Below are 20738 nucleotides of genomic sequence, written 5' to 3'. Positions count from 1 at the left end.
TCGTCAAATTATTCTTATTCCCAAAGTCAAATATTCCAACTAATTGGGGATTCGAATTGTAACAAGGTCTTAATACTTTGTTTAATGAATACACCAGGTTATCGACTGCGTGTAGACCAAGGTTTTACTACTTTGTTAACCATTACGCCAAGTGTCCTTGTACATAATTTCACCCTTGTTTTAATAAGTCTATTAACTATTAATCCATTCCCGTGTCCGGTTAAATGAACGATTATTCGTACATATAAATATCCCGCCCATCGTGTCTGATCGAGTGTATATAGTTATTTATAGGTACGTCCAATTGTAAATCTTTATATTAAATTAACAAACTATCATTTAATTAAACAAATATAAAGCCCATTAATAGTCCATAGTCTAATTTCCACAAGTGTCGTTCTTTTGTCAAAACCCCAATTATGGTATAAAGCCTAATTACCCCGTCTTAATATTTTAGCCCAACATCATGATTACTTCATCTTAAATAAGCATAATAATAACTTAGCTACGAGACATTAAATTAAAAAGGTTGAACTTAACTTACAATGATTAAAAATAGCGTAGCGTTACACGGACAGAATTTCGACTTACACCCTTACAGCATTCGCTAACATACCCTTATTATTAAAATTAAAATTAAAATTAAAATTATAATATATATTTATTTATTTATACGTTGAGAGAAGAGAAGAAAAAGATGTATATATTCGACCGAATTCGTTGCTTTTTATAGGATGTGGCCTGGTACTATTCACCATGCGATCGCATGGGTTTTTCACCTTCAGGCCATGCGATCGCATGGCCTCTATTTCCAGCTCAGGTGAGTTTGGCTCCTAGCTTGCCGACACTTTTAATAAATAATATAATATATAAATAATTTATAAGAATTATTTATATATTATATTTTATTTATATGCATAGTTGACTTGTAATTTTTAGTCCATTGCGTCGAGCGTTGAGAGTTGACTTTGGTCCTGGTTCCGGATTTTCGAACGTCCTTGCGTACAATTTAATATCTTGTATTTTGCGTTTTGCGTCTTGTACTCTTGTAATTTCGAGACGTTTCTCATCAATAATTTGAACCACTTTGATTGTACTTTGTACTTTTGAGCTTTTTGGTCGTTTGCGTCTTAAATTCGTCGAATCTGTCTTTTGTCTTCACCTTTTATTATTTAAACGAATATCATTTGTAAATAGAACAATTGCAACTAAAAGCTTTTCTTTATTGAGGGATAATGCTATGAAATATATGTTCGTTTTTAGCATTATCAAATATTCCCACACTTGAGCATTGCTTGTCCTCAAGCAATATAGTCTTGAAATAAAAATACTAGAATCACTTCTTTATTCTTCACACTTTGTACATCAGTGATTTCTATACGGCGGTATAAACAATGGTAGTAACGATGTGGTTTACAGTCCCACATGACTATAAAATTTAGATCCCTTAAGGAAATTGGATCTTTATGAAAACATTTGATCTTTTGAAAATTAAATCTAGCTTTTACCCTAGATAAGTTTTCCGGAATAACCCTTCACCGGTGTTGCAAAATATTTTTGTGGGTTTGGTGGGTTTCAGATTTGAAAATTTTAGCTCAAAACTTGCAGTTTTGTGTCACCCACTTGCTAACCTTGTATTAGGAAAGCAACACATCCAGTATACTTGCTTCGTATATTACCTTTCGGTAAACTACCGTCAGGTTGTAAAGGAAAGCGTTGAACAAGAAACTGTTAAGGTAATGTTCCCTGACATGCTTTTAATTATGGTCTATAACGTGTCGGATGCAATTACTATCCTTGGTAGGAGCAATAGTAAAGCTCACCCTTATAATTTTTCGGTTTGGCACATGGTCCTGTCTTCGACCATACTATGCAACCACCGTTCTTACGGTTGACACCCGATTTGGTTCAGGTGACCTAATGAATTCTAGGTGAATCCCTAGGATTTTACGTTCAATGGTAATGAACGTATTAAAAATAGGGTTTTCAGAAAACAAATCGGTTTGTAATTTTGATCAAAATATTTTCTCGTTCAAGCTCGAGTTTAGATATCATCGAATTCCATGAGTTTGTAATTCTCAATCTTTAAAGTCAATCTCAAGGATTCAGTAATATCAGGCTTAAAAGCTGATTTTTGATCTTTTAAGGAGATTATCCTTTTCTGGGGGTCTGATTCATTAGTCTTATCAAGCTAATTTGCACGGCGTCCTCCCCATTTTACGAGACAGATCCTCTCATGCTTAGGATAAGTCTGACCACTTGGCGACCCTGTTTGATGCTGAGGTTCGTGGATTTCCTGCTGATTTTAGAGATGACTTTTCTAGATTTTTCATTAACCTACAGCTGGTCTGGACGACAACTTCATGACCTAAATCAAGAAGCGCGTGTCTTTTTCGGAAGACTTTACTTCCTTTTAATGATGGAATTGATTCATCATGTAGATCCATCTTTCTTTCAAATATATTACAGTAAATAGGATAAAACTAATTAGTTTAGTCTAAAGCAAAAGCATCTTCAGTTATTTGTACAAAAATATGTGATATATGTTCAAAATAACTTGGTAAATTTTTTCCACACTTGGCTTTTATTTTCCTTTCTTTGCCTTTTTATTGTCCTCTATTCCATTTTAAATAAATTCTAATATTTTGGTTTGTTTCTCAATTTATGTCCTTTCCGAGGTAACAATAATTTCGGCGTTAACACCTAGTTTTATCGTATATAAATATGTATAAACATGATTTTGAATTCATTTAGTTGAAGATTTTGAAAATTTTTACTAGAATTGGGTAGTCAGTATATAAGACTAGGGCTGTTCTTTATTATCAGAGAGCACTAGATTCTAATACAACTACTGCTTTACTAGTATTTTTAATGGTAACCAAGTGTTTAAATTTAAAATTAAAAATCCGAAAGAATTTAACCCCTTCCCACACTTAAGATCTTGCAATGCCCTCATTTGCAAGAAATTAGTAACAATTTAAATTATTGAGGGTGATTAGCGTAGAAAAATGATTAAATTTTACCAAAGTTTACAAACATATTGGCGTTTGTTTGTTGAATGATAAATGGTGCACATCATTTGTTCATTCCGTCTTGTTGTTACATCACATTTGTTTTTCGTTTTGTCGTCAAAATTAGTAGCTTTTGCTGAACTTAATGCCAGTCTTTGAAAATGCGATGTTTTACCCTGTTGTGTACAATTGACAATATACATACATACAATACAAATATAAACATGCATGGTAATTTGAAATGGGACTTAAAATCCCACTTTCAAATCAAATATGAAATATTAGTACAAAATAATAAAAATATTAAACAATACATAAAAGTATCAAAATATAATGTGTTTAATCATAAATAAATAGAAATAATAAAAAGATAAAAATCATAGAAATCACCAGCGGGAACTATATCAATCTGGATAGGGGTTCCAGTTCATGTCGTTGTCTGGGTTCCATGGTTGGTGATAGGTGTACTGGTAGGCCTGGTTAGGGTTGTAGAGAGTATATGGTGGTCTCATCTCGGGCTGATGTGGAGGATAGTAAGCGGGTCGGGTCGATACGTAGTGATCCTGAGGTGATAGCCGGCTCATAATCTGACGCTGATGATAGTCCCATCTATCATGCTGTTGTTGCCTGGAATGCTCGTAATCATTCCGGGCTTGCCACTGCTCCATTCGACTAAATCTCTCCCCGTTTGTCATATCTACCTCATCTACACGCTGGTAGACGTCAGTCATAGCCTCCCTAATGACATCCCTAATGTCATCCGCTTCCTCCATTTCCTCATCTAAAACTCTCTCTACCTGAGGATGACTACCTTCATAGGGTACTGGCTGGTTACGTCTGCTCTTTAATACCTTAGCACCCTGATAGACCTTCAATCCTAAAGGCTCAACCTGTTCCCTACATTCCAAAAGTGGACCCCCTTGGTCCCTATCTACACCCAAATACTCTCCAATGAGAGTAACAAAAATACCTCCTCCTATAATCCCCTCTTCCTGTATTCCTTCCATCATTTTTGATAAATAAAAACCAACACAGTAAGGGATATTAACAAAGCTTCTTGGGTCTCGAATACACTTTAGGTAAAATAAATCATGTAAGGTCATTTTCTCTTTATTGTGACCTCTCTGTGTAATCGAGTTAGCCAGAAATCTAAGAATTATACGAAGTTCGGCTTTGTTAATATGTAAGTAGGAGTGTTTTCCTCCCAGTGTAAAAACATTATAGTTTGACATACGCCTCCAGACGGCGTTCGCGTCAAAATTCCTATCTACCCATTCACCACGATAAATCAAATTCATACAATCGGGTAGTAGTAATTCACCAGGAGTATATATCTGTAAAGCCCTGGCCATGTCCAGCATGGACATCCTGTACATCCTACGGCCAAGTATAAATCTAAGAAAACTTCTATCATCTAATCTATCTACATCTACATTTAATGATATCGTACTCATCAGCTCAACACACCATTCCTTATATACAGGTCTACGAATGGTGAATAGACGTTCCCAGTCGGTAAAAGAAGAACTGCCATACCTTTGGATCAGATGCTCCCTAACTGAGTTAGCTAGTTGGACCCTTTCCAAAGGATCCCAATCGATTACCCTTGGCATTTCTACATTTTTCGGTAGCAGTTTAAATTTGTTACTTTGATATGCCGGGTAATCCGTCCAGCTTCTATCGAATCTCAGATTAGGATGCAACGTGTATTCAGGAATTATTGGGTATTCTACTGGTGGATGCATCGGAAATACTGTGAAGGCATCCACAAATTGTAGCAGATCATAATAAGGTACGTGTTGATTAGGCTGTTGTTGTGGTTCCTGTTGTGGTTCTTGTGCAGGTTCATATTGCATTTCTGGCTCAGGTTCCGGTTGTGGTTGTCTAGATGATGATGAAGCACCAGCAGTATCGGTTTTCTGCAAAAAAACACATTAAACACAAAATTTGTGCATCCAAATATGCATTAGTGTTAGCAAAATAACAACTTGAAACAATTACAATAACATGTTAAATCAAAATTAAACTTATACACATTTTCACAATTTTATCAATTCTACACTTTTTCAAATAAGCCTATATGAAAATATATACAAAGTTCATAAGCATTTAACTCAAATAACATGTCAAAATAGTCATTACTAACAATTAAACAAGTCTCAAATGGCAATTATATCAAATTAATCAAGTTCATGAATTTTATACCTAAAAAGTCTACTTTAATCTCAAAAATCATGTTTAGGATCAATGTTTGAATCATTTAGCTACCTAAACATGTTACACTACATAATTTAGCAATAATTCATGACAAAAATCGGACATAACCTGTTTATATCAAAAAGCCCCAAATTGCTCAAGAACACAAACCCTAGATTCCTAAAAATTTTGAAGTTTTTGGCTTCAAATCATGTTAAATAGCATCAATCTAGGTTATACATGCATAAAATACTAACAATTTAACTCTAATTACACTAGAAATTAACAAAATCAAATTATGTATAATATTGGTAAATATCACAAAAATTAGGAATTTTAAGAGTTTAGGGGAGTAATTTTTACCTTTTTGTTGAAAAATCTGAACCTAGGCATGATTATAGCGGATTGTAGGACGAAATTTGGTGAATTTTGGTGAAAAAATGGCGATTTTAGGAGTGTATATATGTGTATGTTCGTGTGTGTGTTGGTGTTTGAAGTGACGCAGAGAGCAGAACTCGCTGGCCTTTTCTTTCTGTCCAGAATTCCAGCCTCATGCGACTTCATGAGGTTTGTGAAGGAACCCCATGCGATCGCATGGGGCCTGTATTTTTTTTTTTAAAAAAACCCTTACTTAATAAAACATATATTTAATTAAAAATTAAAATTTTGTTTCTTTTTAGGATGAGGGCGTTTCAGATCGTTGTCCTAGTCCGTCCCTCGACAAAATTTTAAAATTTGTCATTTTTAAGCGTGGTTTTAAAAGTAAAGATTTTTGGGTTTTTTAAATGTTTTTGGCATACTTTAATTCAATAAGCTTAAAAATAATGATAATAAAAGTTCTCGTCCCTCCCTTGGGTAGAGCAATTTCGGTTCAACGACCTAGTTTTCAACTCACGACGAATTTTAAAAATCAAATTTTTAACTTAATGAAACAAAGTAAATTTTGTTTTTAAATTCACACCAAACTTAAATTTAAAATGCATAAAATTAAAAATTCATATTATGAAAATTGAAAATTCACACCAAACTTTTATTATATTTTTGTTTTTATACATACAAACTTATATTAAAAATATTAATTTTTCAAATATTTACAAACTTAAATATATTGATTTTAAAAAGTTACATTAATAATTTAATATTAATTTTAAAAACAAAGTAAAAATAAAATTTAAAATCTTTTTGGTCTTTTATCCCACTTTAATCAATCAAATATTATCAAAAATATACGCCCCACTTTTCGGTAAAGTAATTTCGGCTATATTACCTAGTTTTTCTCCTGACAAATTTTTGAAATATTTTGGGTTGATCGATTAAAGATATTTATACCTTAAGAATAAACGGTAAATTTCGCAGTGATGTAATAAATTTTTGTATGATATCAATAATTTCGGTCGCAAAACCTAATTTTATTGAATACCAATTTAATACTTTATAGCGAACGATTTAGCGTTTATTATCAAAAGGTTAAAAATAAAAAAAAATAAAAATAAAAACTGTACATACTTACCTGTGAGATAGAATTCTCAGTGACCTGTTTTAGCCCACTCATAAGATAGTCGGACTAATTGGTTTTCCATAGCTACATAGGCGTAACCTCGAGCATTCAACGTTTTTTCTTCGAAACATATGAACGGTCCTTCTCTGCATAAAGTAACAAATTCGGTATTTGAATATGTTTGATTATTTGAACATTTACCTTCGTGTGACCACTTTCCGCATTTGTGACATCTTTCAAGGTGTCGTGCTCTTCTTTTCGCTGCGAATTTTGATTTTCCTTTACCAAAATGTAACTTATTATTTTCGTTCCTGGATTCTTTTCTTACTCCGTCCAATTTGCCTCTGATTAATGATACCTATTCACTTGGAAGGGTTTCATTATTCCGTTTAGTGATTAAAGCGTGTAGCATTAGACCATGGTTTAGTTCACAGGAAGTCTTCATCTCGTAAAACCTGAAAAAAATAAAAATTCAGAATGGGGGGAGAAGACTAGTTCTTTAGGGTCTGCTAGGGAAAGACCATTCGGATTCCATTCTCGAGAACTACACGAAAACAGAATATCTAACTCTAACAGAAATACATATTATCCTTTAAAGACTTGATTCTCCCCACACTTAGTTAGATTTGGTGTTGAAATTGTGATTAACTTCGTTGTCAACTTCCATCGGATCATGTACGTAATGTTTAAATCTGTGACCATTAACTTTAAATTCAATCCCATTTGAATTTATTAACTCTATTGTTCCATATGGGAAAACTCTTTTGACTATGAATGGTCCAGACCATCTTGATTTCAATTTTCCAGGAAATAGCTTGAATCGTGAATTGAAAAGAAAAACTCGGTCTCCTTCCTTAAATTCTTTTAAACTTCTGATTCTTTTATCATGCCATTTCTTCGTTCTTTCCTTATAGATTAGCGAATTTTCGTATGCTTCATGTCTCAATTCTTCTAATTCGTTTAATTGACTTAATCGTAGACGTCCGGCTTCATGTAATTCAAGATTACATGTCTTCAAAGCCCAAAATGCTTTGTGTTCAATTTCTACTGGAAGATAACATGCTTTTCCGTAAACGAGTCTAAAAGGTGTGGTTCCAATTGGAGTTTTGTAGGCTGTTCTAAAAGCCCAGAGTGCATCCTCCAATTTAATGGACCATTCCTTTGGATTTGGTCCTACGGTTTTCTCTAGAATACGTTTTAAAGCTAAGTTGGTATTTTCAACTTGTCCACTTATTTGTGGATGATAAGCAGTGGAGATTTTATGAGTTACTCCATATCTTTTAAGAACTTTCTCAAGTTGATTATTACAAAAATAAGTACCCCGACCACTTATTAAAGCTTTCGGTGTTCCATACCTTGCAAAAAGACGTTTTAAAAAGTTGGCTACAACTCGTGCATTGTTAGTTGGGAGAGCTTGTGCTTCCGCCCATTTAGATACATAATCAATGGCAACGAGAATGTATGGATTATTATGAGATTTTGGAAATGGACCCATAAAGTCAATACCCCAAATGTCAAATACTTCACATACTTGAATGACATTTTGTGGCATTTCATCACGTTGACTTATTTTTCTGGCCCTTTGACAAGCATCACAGGATTTGCAAAGAAGGTGTGCATCTTTGAAAATTATAGGCCAATAGAATCCAGCATCGTAAACTTTTCTTGCTGTGAGCTGAGGCCCATAATGCCCTCCTGTTGGTCCTGTGTGACAATGGTTTAAAATTTGACTAGCTTCATCTCCGAATACACATCGGCGTATTATTCCATCGGACAACTTTTAAACAAATGTGGATCTTCCCAGAAATAGTGTTTTATATCACTAAAGAATTTCTTTCGTTTTTGGTACGACAACCCTTTTTCAAGGAATCCACATACTAAGTAGTTTGCATAGTCTGCAAACCATGAAATTTCATTATAATCTATCTTCAATAGATATTCATCAGGAAAGTTGTCTTGTATGGTCGATTCATTTAGAACTTCTAATTCAGGATTTTCAAGACGAGAAAGATGATCATCGGCGAGATTTTCTGCTCCCTTTTTGTCTTGGATTTCAATATCGAACTCTTGTAAGAGTGAGATCCAACGGATTAATCGTGGTTTAGCATCTTGTTTCAAAAATAGGTATCTAAGAGCAGAATGGTCGGTATAGACCACCGTTTTAGCTAGAACGAGATATGAACAAAATTTGTCAAAAGCAAAGACAATAGCAAGGAGTTCTTTTTCAGTAGTTGTGTAATTTTTTTGTGCTTCTTGTAATGTCTTACTAGCATAATAAATAGGTTGAAATCGTTTTTCAATCCTTTGTCCTAAAACGGCTCCCATTGCAAAATCACTTGCATCGCACATTAGTTCAAATGGTAGATTCCAATTTGGAGTTATCATGATTGACGCATTAGTGAGTTTTTCTTTAAGAATATTAAAAGATTTGATGCATTCATCTAAAAAGATGAATGGAGCATCCTTTTCTAGGAGTTTATTCATAGGAGTGGCAATTTTAGAAAAATCTTTTATAAAACGTCGGTAAAAACCGGCATGCCCTAGAAAACTCCTAACTCCTCTAACATTGGTGGGATGTGGAAGTTTAGCAATTACATCTACTTTAGCTCTATCCACTTCAATTCCTTCCTTTGAAATTTTATGACCAAGAACGATGCCTTCTTTAACCATGAAATGACATTTCTCCCAATTAAGTACTAGATTTGATTGTTCGCATCTAATAAGCATTCGTTCAAGATTAACTAGACATGATTCAAATATATCACCGAAGACTGAAAAGTCATCCATGAAAACTTCCATGCATTCTTCTATCATGTCGTGAAAAATCACCATCATGCACCTTTGAAAGGTTGCAGGGGCGTTGCAAAGTCCAAATGGCATGCGTTTGTAAGCAAAAGTACCATAAGGGCACGTGAACGTGGTTTTCTCTTGGTCCTCGGGTGCTATTGGAATTTGAAAGTATCCGGAAAAACCATCAAGAAAACAATAGTAACTATTTCCGGCTAATCTTTCCAACATTTGATCAATGAAAGGTAAGGGAAAGTGATCTTTTCTGGTGGCGTCATTTAATTTTCTATAATCAATACAAACACGCCATCCTGTTACAGTCCTATGAGGAATAAGCTCATTTTTCTCATTTGTAATGACAGTCATGCCACCCTTCTTAGGTACGCATTGAACTGGGCTTACCCATGGACTATCAGAGATTGGATAAATTAAACCTGCATCTAGCAGTTTAATGATTTCTTTTTTAACAACATCTTGCATATTAGGATTTAGTCTTCGTTGGCGTTGCACATACGTTTTATGACCTTCTTCCATAAGGATTTTATGCGTGCAATACGAAGGACTTATTCCTTTAATATCATGAATCTTCCATGCAATAGCTGGTTTATGAGGTTTTAGCACAGAAATGAGTTGTGATTTTTCATTTTTGGTAAGAGAAGACGATATTATTACAGATAATTCAGATTCACCATGCAAATAAGCGTATTCCAAATGGTTTGGAAGTGGCTTTAACTCTAATGTCGGCGGTTCTTCTATCGATGATTTATAACGATATCTGTCTTCCTCTTTTAGCATTTGAATTTCTTCTGTTATTGGTTCATATCCATTAGCCATAAGTGTAGCTAACATTTCAACTTCATCAATTTGTTCAGTTCCTTCTCCTAAAGAACATTCTCCTATTCCTTGTAATTCTGGAAATTCTTCTAACAATTCTGCATGTGAATCTATAATTTGAATATAATAACATGTATCACCTGCAGATTGCGGTTGTTGCATGGCTCTATCAACAGAAAAGGTAACACTCTCGTCCTCTATACTTAGGGTCAGTTTCTTACCAAACACGTCTATTATCGCTTTAGCCGTGTTTAAGAATGGTCTTCCTAATATGAGAGGAACTCGAGAATCTTCTTCCATGTCCATAATAACAAAATCTACTGGAAATACTAAAGTACCAACTTTAACTAGCATATTTTCCATTATCCCTCTAGGATATTTTACTGATCGATCGGCTAGTTATATGCTTATTCGTGTTAGTTTCAATTCTACAAGGTCTACTTTAGCGTATAGTGAATACGGCATTAAATTTATACTAGCACCTAAATCTGCCAATGCTTCTATTGAACTAAGACTACCCAGAAAATATGGAATTGTGAAACTTCCTGGATCTGATAATTTTTCTGGTATCTTATTCAACAGCACTGCAGAACAATTAGCATTCATAGTAACAGCCGAGAGTTCTTCCATTTTCTTTCTATTTGTGATTAAATCTTTCAGAAATTTAGCATATCTAGGCATTCCTGAAATTACATCAACGAAAGGAAGATTTACATTTATTTGATTAAACATATCCAAGAATTTGGATTACTCGGCTTCAAGTCTTTCTTTTCTCATTTTACTTGGGTAAGGAAGTGGTGGTTGGTATGGTTTAACATAAGGTTTAACCTTAAATGTGTTATCTTCATTAACCTTTTCAACTACCGGTTCTTTTTCCTTATCTTGTTCAGGTTGTGGTTCTTGTGGAGTAGAGATAGCTTTATCAGAAATTACAGGTATTTCAGGTGGTTTAAGTGTAATACCACTTCTTGTGGTAATGGCTTTAGCTGTTTCATTCCGGAGGTTAGCATTTGTATCACTATGTAGACTTCCCGATTTTCTTTCACCTATTAACCTTGCTAGGTTGCTCATTTCTTGTTCCAGATTTTGAATAGAAGCTTGTTGATTTCTAAATGCTTGAGCATTTTGTTCATTGGTTTGTTTCTGAGATGTAAAAAACTGAGTTTGAGATTCAACTAGCTTTGACATCATGTCTTCTAAATTTGACTTTTTATCATCGGTTTGTGGTGGTTTATTTTGAAAAATAGGTCTTTGCTGATTGTAAGTATTATTGGATACTTGTTGATTGCTTGGACCTTGTTGGTTGTTGTATGGAACATTTCGGTTATAATTCTGGTTTTGATTGTAAATTGGTCTTGGCGGTTGATAATTATTCTGATAATTATTTCCAGGCCTTTGGTTTATGTATGAAACATTCTCTCTTTGTTCCATTGTTAGTTCAATACTGAGACAATCTTCTGTCAAATGTGGTCCTCCACACTGCTCACAACTAATTCGTATTGAGTGAATATCTTTAGTCATCTTTTCCATTCGTCTCTCGACAGCATCTATCTTTGCAGAAATGGAATCGAAGTCATGGCTAGAATCGGCTCTAGCTGCTTTAGATGATCTAACTATATCTTTTTCTTGGTGCCACTCATGTGAGTGGGAAGCAGTGTTATCAATAATTTTGTAAGCATCAGTTGCGGTTTTCTTCATAATGGAACCACCAGCTGCTATATCGATATCTTTTCTTGTAGTGATGTCGCATCCTTGGTAGAATATTTGTACTATTTGACAGGTGTCTAAACCATGTTGCGGACATCCTCTTAATAACTTTCCAAATCTTGTCCATGCCTCATAAAGAGTTTCATTTGGCTTTTGTGTGAACGTAACAATTTCTCTTTGAAGTCTTACGGCTTTAGATGCCGGAAAGAATTGTTTAAGAAAATTTTCAACTAAAATGTCCCATGTATCAATCGCCCCTTCAGGTAACGATTCTAACCAATCTTTGGCTTCTCCCTTTAAAGTCCTGGGAAATAACATGAGATGTATCTGTTCATCCTCAACTTCTCAGATTTTAAATAGTGTACAGATCCTATTAAAGGTACGAAGATGTTCGTTTGGATCTTCCTTCGGCGCACCACTAAATTGGCATTGATTAGTTACCATGTGTAGGATTTGTCCTTTGATTTCATAATCTGGCGCATTTATGTCAGGTTGAGTAATTGCGTGACCTTGGCCAGTGTGTTTAGCTCACATTCGGTCTTCCATACTTAGAGGTTCCAGATTTTTCATAATTGAATTTGTTGAATCTGAATCACTAGAGGATTCTGATTTAATAGTTGGTTCTTCGACAATCTCTGTTTGAATGATTGGTGGTTCCGGCGGAAAGATTAGTGGTTCAGGATCTATGAATTATCCCTGAATATTCTCCAGATTCTCAATTGTGAGGTCGGGTTCAAAAAATGGATTATCGAAAATTTGAATTGGAGTACTTGGTTGACTGGATGACGATTCTAAAGAAAAATCAACGGCGACAATTTTTGCTAGATGTCTTGATCGAGTTACAGGTGGTGAACGTACAAAAGTTGGTGAACGTTTTGCTCGGTGCATTCACTGAATATCCTATTAGTTATAAAAGATAAAAATTATTAAAGTTATCAAATTAACAGACTTTTCTGCTTTTGCCCACGTTTCGAATAGCCAAAAGATGTAGCAGGGAGCCAGAACCCTTTAAATCGGAAGCTCACAACTCAGCTACTAATAAATCCAACTATTACTACGAAACAGAAAATTTGGATGTCTATCAATTTAACCGCTTAAAATAATTTTTCGTTGAAATTTAAAGAAATTTTAGAGAATAAATAGAAAATTCTAAGTCCTAAAAACTAGATAGTCGCGAAATAAGAAAGAAAAAGAGCGCGTCGAAAAAAACGTCGAAAAATAAAAGGTCGAAAAATAATAGGCGTCGAAAAATAAAAATAAGAAAGTAGCGCGTCGAAACTTAAAAAGGAACTAAAAACTAAGAATTAAAAGTTACATCTAAAAATATTAAAGCTTAAAAGAAATACTATATCCCAAAATGGCAATAACTTAAAAAGGTACTAAAATATTAAAAACGGCGTCGCAAAATTATAAAGCACCTAAATTTTAGTCTGAAGAAAAAACACTTATGGAATTTTACGGCAAAGCCTAAAAATCTAGAAATAAAAATAACTATGGCAAAAAACTATGTCTTAAAACTAAATACGAGCGAAAAATACAAATATTACGCTAAAACAAATAAAAAGATACAAAAATAAAAATAAAAATAATCTTAAAGTTGTAAAAAGTACAATTTTTATAAAAATATATTATTTTTATATTATTTATTTTATAAAAGTATTAATTTTATAATTTATTAAAACTAATTAAACTAAATAAAACAAATTAATTAAAACTTAAAATTAAATATTTAAATACATAACCCTAATTAGGGTTTTAATTAAATAATAATTATAATTATTACACCGTAATTATTACAGGAATCAGTCAACTGTGGCGTGTCAGGTACGTTCATGCGATCACATGAATTTTTGCCTTCGGGCTCATGCGGTCGCATAAGCTAGGGTTTCGGGCCAGTATATGGGCTGCTACAGTACCAGGCCCGAGTGGTTTTATATTTTTTTTTCTGTTTTAATTTTTTGTTTTAATATTTATAAAATATAAATAACTTAAATAAAAATTTAAAACTAAAATAAAAATACTTTTATAAATTTTATCAACTCTTAACAACAAATATATAGATTTTTTTTTATATTTTTGTATTTTATTTTATTTTTTTTATATTTTTTAAAAACGTATATTTTTAATAAAAACTTAATAAAACTCTAATAAAATCTTTTATATATATATATATATATATATATATATATATATATATATATATATATATATATATATATATATATATATATAGCGTTTCGCTTCCGGCGTTTTAGTCTCCCCGGCAGCGGCGCCAAAAATACTTGATGTGTGCGAGGTGGTGTATAAAATAGTTATAATTTTTACAAGGAAATACTATTAAATATGATATAATTTTACATAAGTGATTTATTTATTTATAGAGTGGATATACCTAAACCTTGCTACAACACTTATAGGCAGTGTACCTAATCATACAGTAGTATAGTTTTTAGTAAGTCTGGTTCGTTCCACAGGGATCTTTAACCAAGCTTAACGCTATATTTTTAAAAACTATATTTGTAAAAATACAAAAATATATAAGTAATATTATTATTATAAAAGGGGGGGTTTTTACCGTTTAATGACCGGTTTGTCGATTTTTAAAACTTTAGTCGCAGTTAAAACCTAATGTAAAATATTAAAAATAAATATAACTTAATTTAAAGCGTAAAGTAAATAACGATAATGAAATTGCGATAAATAAAAGTGCAATAAAATAAAATTGCGATAATTAAAGAGTACGATAATTAAAAATGTAATTAAATAAAATGACAATAAATAAAAGTGCGATAATTAAAAGTGCAATTAAATATGAAATATATAAATTGTGCTTATTTAAACTTCCGTAATCATGGTGTTTGACGTGTTGATTTTAGTTTTATTACCATGGGTTAATTGTCCTTTGTCCTGGATTATTCGATATGTCCATACGGATTTGTCCATAATAGTCCATCAGTCATAATCATAAAGTGCGAAAGTCTTCGTCAAATTATTCTTATTCCCGAAGTCAAATATTCCAACTAATTGGGGATTCGAATTGTAACAAGGTCTTAATACTTTGTTTAATGAATACACCAGGTTATCGACTGCGTGTAGACCAAGGTTTTACTACTTTGTTAACCATTACGCCAAGTGTCCTTGTACATAATTTCACCCTTGTTTTAATAAGTCTATTAACTATTAATCCATTTCCGTGTCCGGTTAAATGAACAATTATTCGTACATATAAATATCCCGCCCATCGTGTCCGATCGAGTGTATATAGTTATTTATAGGTACGTCCAATTGTAAATCTTTATATTAAATTAACAAACTATCATTTAATTAAACAAATATAAATCCCATTAATAGCTCATAGTCTAATTTCCACAAGTGTCGTTCTTTTATCAAAACCCCAATTATGGTATAAATCCCAATTACCCCATCTTAATATTTTAGCCCAACATCATGATTACTTCGTCTTAAATAAGCATAATAATAACTTAGCTACGAGACATTAAATTAAAAAGGTTGAACATAACTTACAATGATTAAAAATAGCGTAGCGTTACACGGACAGAATTTCGACTTACACCCTTACAGCATTCGCTAACATACCCTTATTATTAAAGTTAAAATTAAAATTAAAATTATAATATATATTTATTTATTTATACGTTGAGAGAAGAGAAGAAAAAGATGTATATATTCAACTGAATTCGTTGCTTTTTATAGGATGTGGCCTGGTACTATTCACCATGCGATCGCATGGGTTTTTCACCTTCAGGCCATGCGATCGCATGGCCTCTATTTCCAGCTCAGGTGAGTTTGGCTCCTAGCTTGCCGACACTTTCAATAAATAATATAATATATAAATAATTTATAAGAATTATTTATATATTATATTATATTTATATGCATAGTTGACTTGTAATTTTTAGTCCGTTGCGTCGAGCGTTGAGAGTTGACTTTGGTCCCGGTTCTGGATTTTCGAACGTCCTTGCGTACAATTTAATATCTTGTATTTTGCGTTTTGCGTCTTGTACTCTTGTAATTTCGAGACGTTTCTCATCAATAATTTGAACCACTTTGATTGTACTTTGTACTTTTGAGCTTTTTGGTCGTTTGCGTGTTAAATTCGTCGAATCTGTCTTTTGTCTTCACCTTTTATTATTTAAACAAATATCACTTGTAAATAGAACAATTGCAACTAAAAGCTTGTCTTTCTTGAGGGATAATGCTATGAAATATATGTTCGTTTTTAGCATTATCAAATACTTTACATGAACATATTGGTTTCAATATATGATTAACATATTTATCGAAAGAATTAGAAGATAATATCAATGATTGAATTATCTGATACATTGTAATGGGATTACGAGTCTCTGTTGTGAGGTCCACGTTGATTTAAGAAATCTATTATTTTTAACGGTATTCTGAATAATTGGTAAAGTGATTTACATGTAAGAACAAAAGTGTCAATTAACGGGAACTAGACAAGGGTTAGTGGAGATATCTGTTTGATTTCCAATTCATACTTTACAAAAATTTTCCTCGTGACTTTTGATAAGGTAATTATTAGCTTTCATAATAATTAATGTGAAAGTAAAGTTATGGAATATAGAAATTAAATATCAACGTTTTAACTTAAAATGATTTCATACGTTCATTTAACCTTTGGACTTTATTCCACGTTTCACCAACAAACTATCATTTAAAAACTTGGAACCTATTATGAATATATATAATTTTATCCTTCTAAAACGTTTTATGATATAACGACTTCCATTATGATTCTTAAATATATTTAGTTTTGAAAAACAGAATTATCATATTTATTTGAATGAATTTCAAACGTACAAAAACATTCTCAGTTTAAAAAGAACTTTATTATTAAAACATTTTATAAGATAATTTGTTTATGAAATTTGAAGGATTTAATTAAAGCTTATATTATAAATTACAAGTGTATATATATATATATATATATATATATATATATATATATATATATATATATATATATATATATATATATATATATATATATATAGTGTTTCAAAAACGTAAACGTGATACGACATAATATTTTTTCTATTATTTTAAGGGTTATAAATGAACTTTGAAATATAATTGTTTTTGAAAAACTAAAATATAATATTATTAAAACATTTCAATTCTATATAATATGTATAAATTTATATGGAGAATATATATATATATATATATATATATATATATATATATATATATATATATATATATATATATATATATATATTACAAAGAGATTTAATATAATATTAACTAGATACAAAACGTTTTGGATTTAAATTAATATTATCATATATATATACAACGAGACGTTGATTCATAGAAGCAAATGACCATAATACTCAAAAGTATAGGTTACATTTCTTTTAATATAAATTATTGGGATATAAGTCTAATTATTGATAAGGGTAGGTGCAGCGAAATGTAAAGTACTAGTTTTCTCAGCGTACGAGTTAACATTCGGGAAACCGAAACCGGAACATAAGTCGTGTGTCAACGTACGAGTCATTGGAACAAAAGTTACAAGTCATCTATGCTCATGAATATAATATAATATATATATAACTATATAAATTAAATAAATATATATATTAAATATTATTAAAACTGTCGGCAGCCATCAATAATTCGTATGTGAGCTGGCAACAGGGGCCATGTGATCGCATGGCTATGTGCCTGTGTGCCCATGTGATTGCATGGCTATGTGCCTGTGTGCCCATGCGATCGCATGGGGCAGAATTCAGCAAAACATTATAAAGCTCGATCAACTCTGGCATTCGACACACACTTACATCTATATTACTCTCTCTGTTATTTATATTATTATTATTATTAAGATTAATATTATTATTAATCTTATTATTATTAGTAGTGTTAGTACTATTATTAGTATTATACATAAAATACTACGACGAGGTCATAAGCGAGTTATTTTCAAAACGGGTTTTACGAGCGGGATAGAGCTAAGGAAATTATGGGATATAGCTATGGAGGTTATGGGTATTTTTTGGGGGTATGCTCGTGAGTCAAATCTAGTGTTTATCATCTCCGTTGCTTCTACGTACTTTCTTGCAATATTGAATCTTAATATTGATACGTGAGCATTCATATCTTATCTTTTATATATTAATAGTGTATCCCTGACTAGTGCCCGGGTGTATATGATTATGCATGCTTGAATGTTTATTTTCATCGTTATATAGTTTATGATAAATCATGAATTTAATACATATGCTGCTGAGATAAGGTATATGATAAGCATGTCGTTGAAAAGCTGTCAAAAAATTAATAACTTTTCATTTAGAAGTCGTGTAGTTTCGATGAACGGATTAAAAGATATGACAAACTGAATTATCATTAATTTTCGTATTATTATTAAAAATGATTATTATTATTATTACTATCGTCGTTATTATCGTCGTTATTATTATTATCTAATTATTATTATTATTATTATTATTATTATTATTATTATTATTATTATTATTATTATTATTATTATTATTATTATTATTATTATTATTATTATTATTATTATTATTATTATCATTATCGTTATAAGTATTATCATTAAAAATTGTTATTACTATCGTTATTATTATTAAAGTTATTATTAATATTATCGTTATTATTATTATTATTATTATTATTATTATTATTAGTAGTAGTAGTAGTAGTATTATCATTAATATTATTATAATATTTATTATTATTATTATCATTATCATTATCATTAAAATTAATATTAGTATCATCTAATTATCATAATTACTATTATTATTATCATTATTATGAATGCGATTTAAAAGAGGACTATAAGCTATTAAACAAATCGATTAGGAAATAATGAGTATAAGTATCATGATGAAATTAAAATATTGTATGATATTGATGTAGATAAAAATATCGTTTTCATCATTGTTATTATTATTAAAAGTATCATTAATATTAAAAGTATCATTTTCATTAAAATTATCATTTTTATTATAAAATATCATTATTATTATCATTTTAGTATTATTATTATAAATTATCATTTTGAATAGAATTATTATTTTTATATAAAATATTATTATTATTACAGTTAATATTAAAAACTATCGTTATTATTAAAATTATCATGATTAGAATTATCATTTTATTAAAATTGATATCATTATTAGTAGAATAATAATAATTATAATTATTATTATTATTATTAAAAAATAAGATAACTTTTACTCATTATTATTATTATCAATATTATTTTAATAAATATGTGATACAAAGATATTTTTACCACACGCAAAATAATTACATTAATAATACATACCACTATATTTTTATGATATTTAATAAACTGTATAGATTTTTATTACTTGAGATATATAAAAAGTATATTTTCATCATATATAAATTTTAATATAAATTTTAATTATTAATAAATGAATTGTATTATTTACTTTAATAAAATCTGATAAATATATTTAAATATATAACGACTATATTTAGGTTATATAATAAACATGTATAGATTTTGGAAGTCATTTTGGGTCAAGTTGACTTTTGTTGACTTTTGCATATTGATCTCGAGCATTAGGATTGTGATACACTATGATCTGACCTAGCTTGTTAGACATTTATTTGACCAACATATACTAATATAGATTCGTGAATCCAAAGCCAACCCTACACTTGTTCAATGCCATCATATGTATATTTACTACAAAATACAGTATCGTGAGTTTCATTACTCCCTTTTTATATATTTTTGGGCTGAGAATACATGCGCTGCTTTTATAAATGTTTTACAAAATAGACACAAGTACTTGAAACTACATTCTATGGTTGGATTATTATACCAGATATCACCTCTATTAGCTTGGTAACATAAGAATTAGTGTTTATTATAATTGCCACTAATTGACGTGAATTCTAAAGATAGATAAATTCTCTAACAGACGAGTGGTTCTGTTCTCTACAGACGAGTGGTTCTGTCGATATATTCTCTACAGACGAGTGGTTCTGTCTCTACAGACGAGTGGTTCGGTTTATCCTTGGGGATATTTTGATGCATTTTGTTAATATAGGTTATCAGGCGTTCAATTCATATGACTGATTTTTATACACAGGTTATGTGTATTGATTAAACGAAAATCTTATGGTCTATTAAAATAATGAATTGATTATTGGTAATAAACTAATGAACTCGCCAATTTTTAGTTGACATTTTTAAGCATGTTTATTCTCAGGTATTAAAGAAATCTTCCGCTGTACGTTTGCTCAATTTAAAGATATTACTTGGAGTCATTCATGGCATATTTCAAAAGACATTGCATTCGACTCATACGAGTTCATAAAGATTGTTATTAAATAAATGATAGATTAAGTCATTTATAGTTGGAAGATATTGTGAAATGGCATACATAATTGTCAATTATCATTGTAATGAAAATTGTCTTTTAAAAATGAATGCAATGTTTGTAAATTGTATCAAATATAGGTCAATACCTCGCAATAGGACTAAATGTTATTGTATTCGTCTATATGGATTTGAACGGGTCGTTTTAATATGGGTATGAATGATGATTATGGGTATGTGAATGATGGTTACATGGGTAATCATGATAATGGAATGACAACAGTTACATGAATCAATGGCAAGCTAACTTTGGGCCGCATGGTTATTG

The 20738-nt window shown here is 31.1% G+C and overlaps 1 non-coding gene across 1 annotated transcript; it reads left to right on the top strand.

Annotated features, from left to right (window-relative positions):
• The first annotated feature begins 12112 nt into the window (after positions 1–12112).
• LOC139886929 (small nucleolar RNA R71) lies at positions 12113–12219 on the top strand. Its single transcript, XR_011772787.1, has one exon. It is a non-coding gene; the product is annotated as a small nucleolar RNA R71 (small nucleolar RNA).
• Positions 12220–20738: the final 8519 nt, after the last annotated feature.

This window comes from Rutidosis leptorrhynchoides, chromosome 1 (genome assembly GCF_046630445.1).
Source record: "Rutidosis leptorrhynchoides isolate AG116_Rl617_1_P2 chromosome 1, CSIRO_AGI_Rlap_v1, whole genome shotgun sequence".
NCBI lineage: Eukaryota > Viridiplantae > Streptophyta > Magnoliopsida > Asterales > Asteraceae > Rutidosis > Rutidosis leptorrhynchoides.
This window is presented reverse-complemented; position numbering and strand designations above follow the sequence as displayed.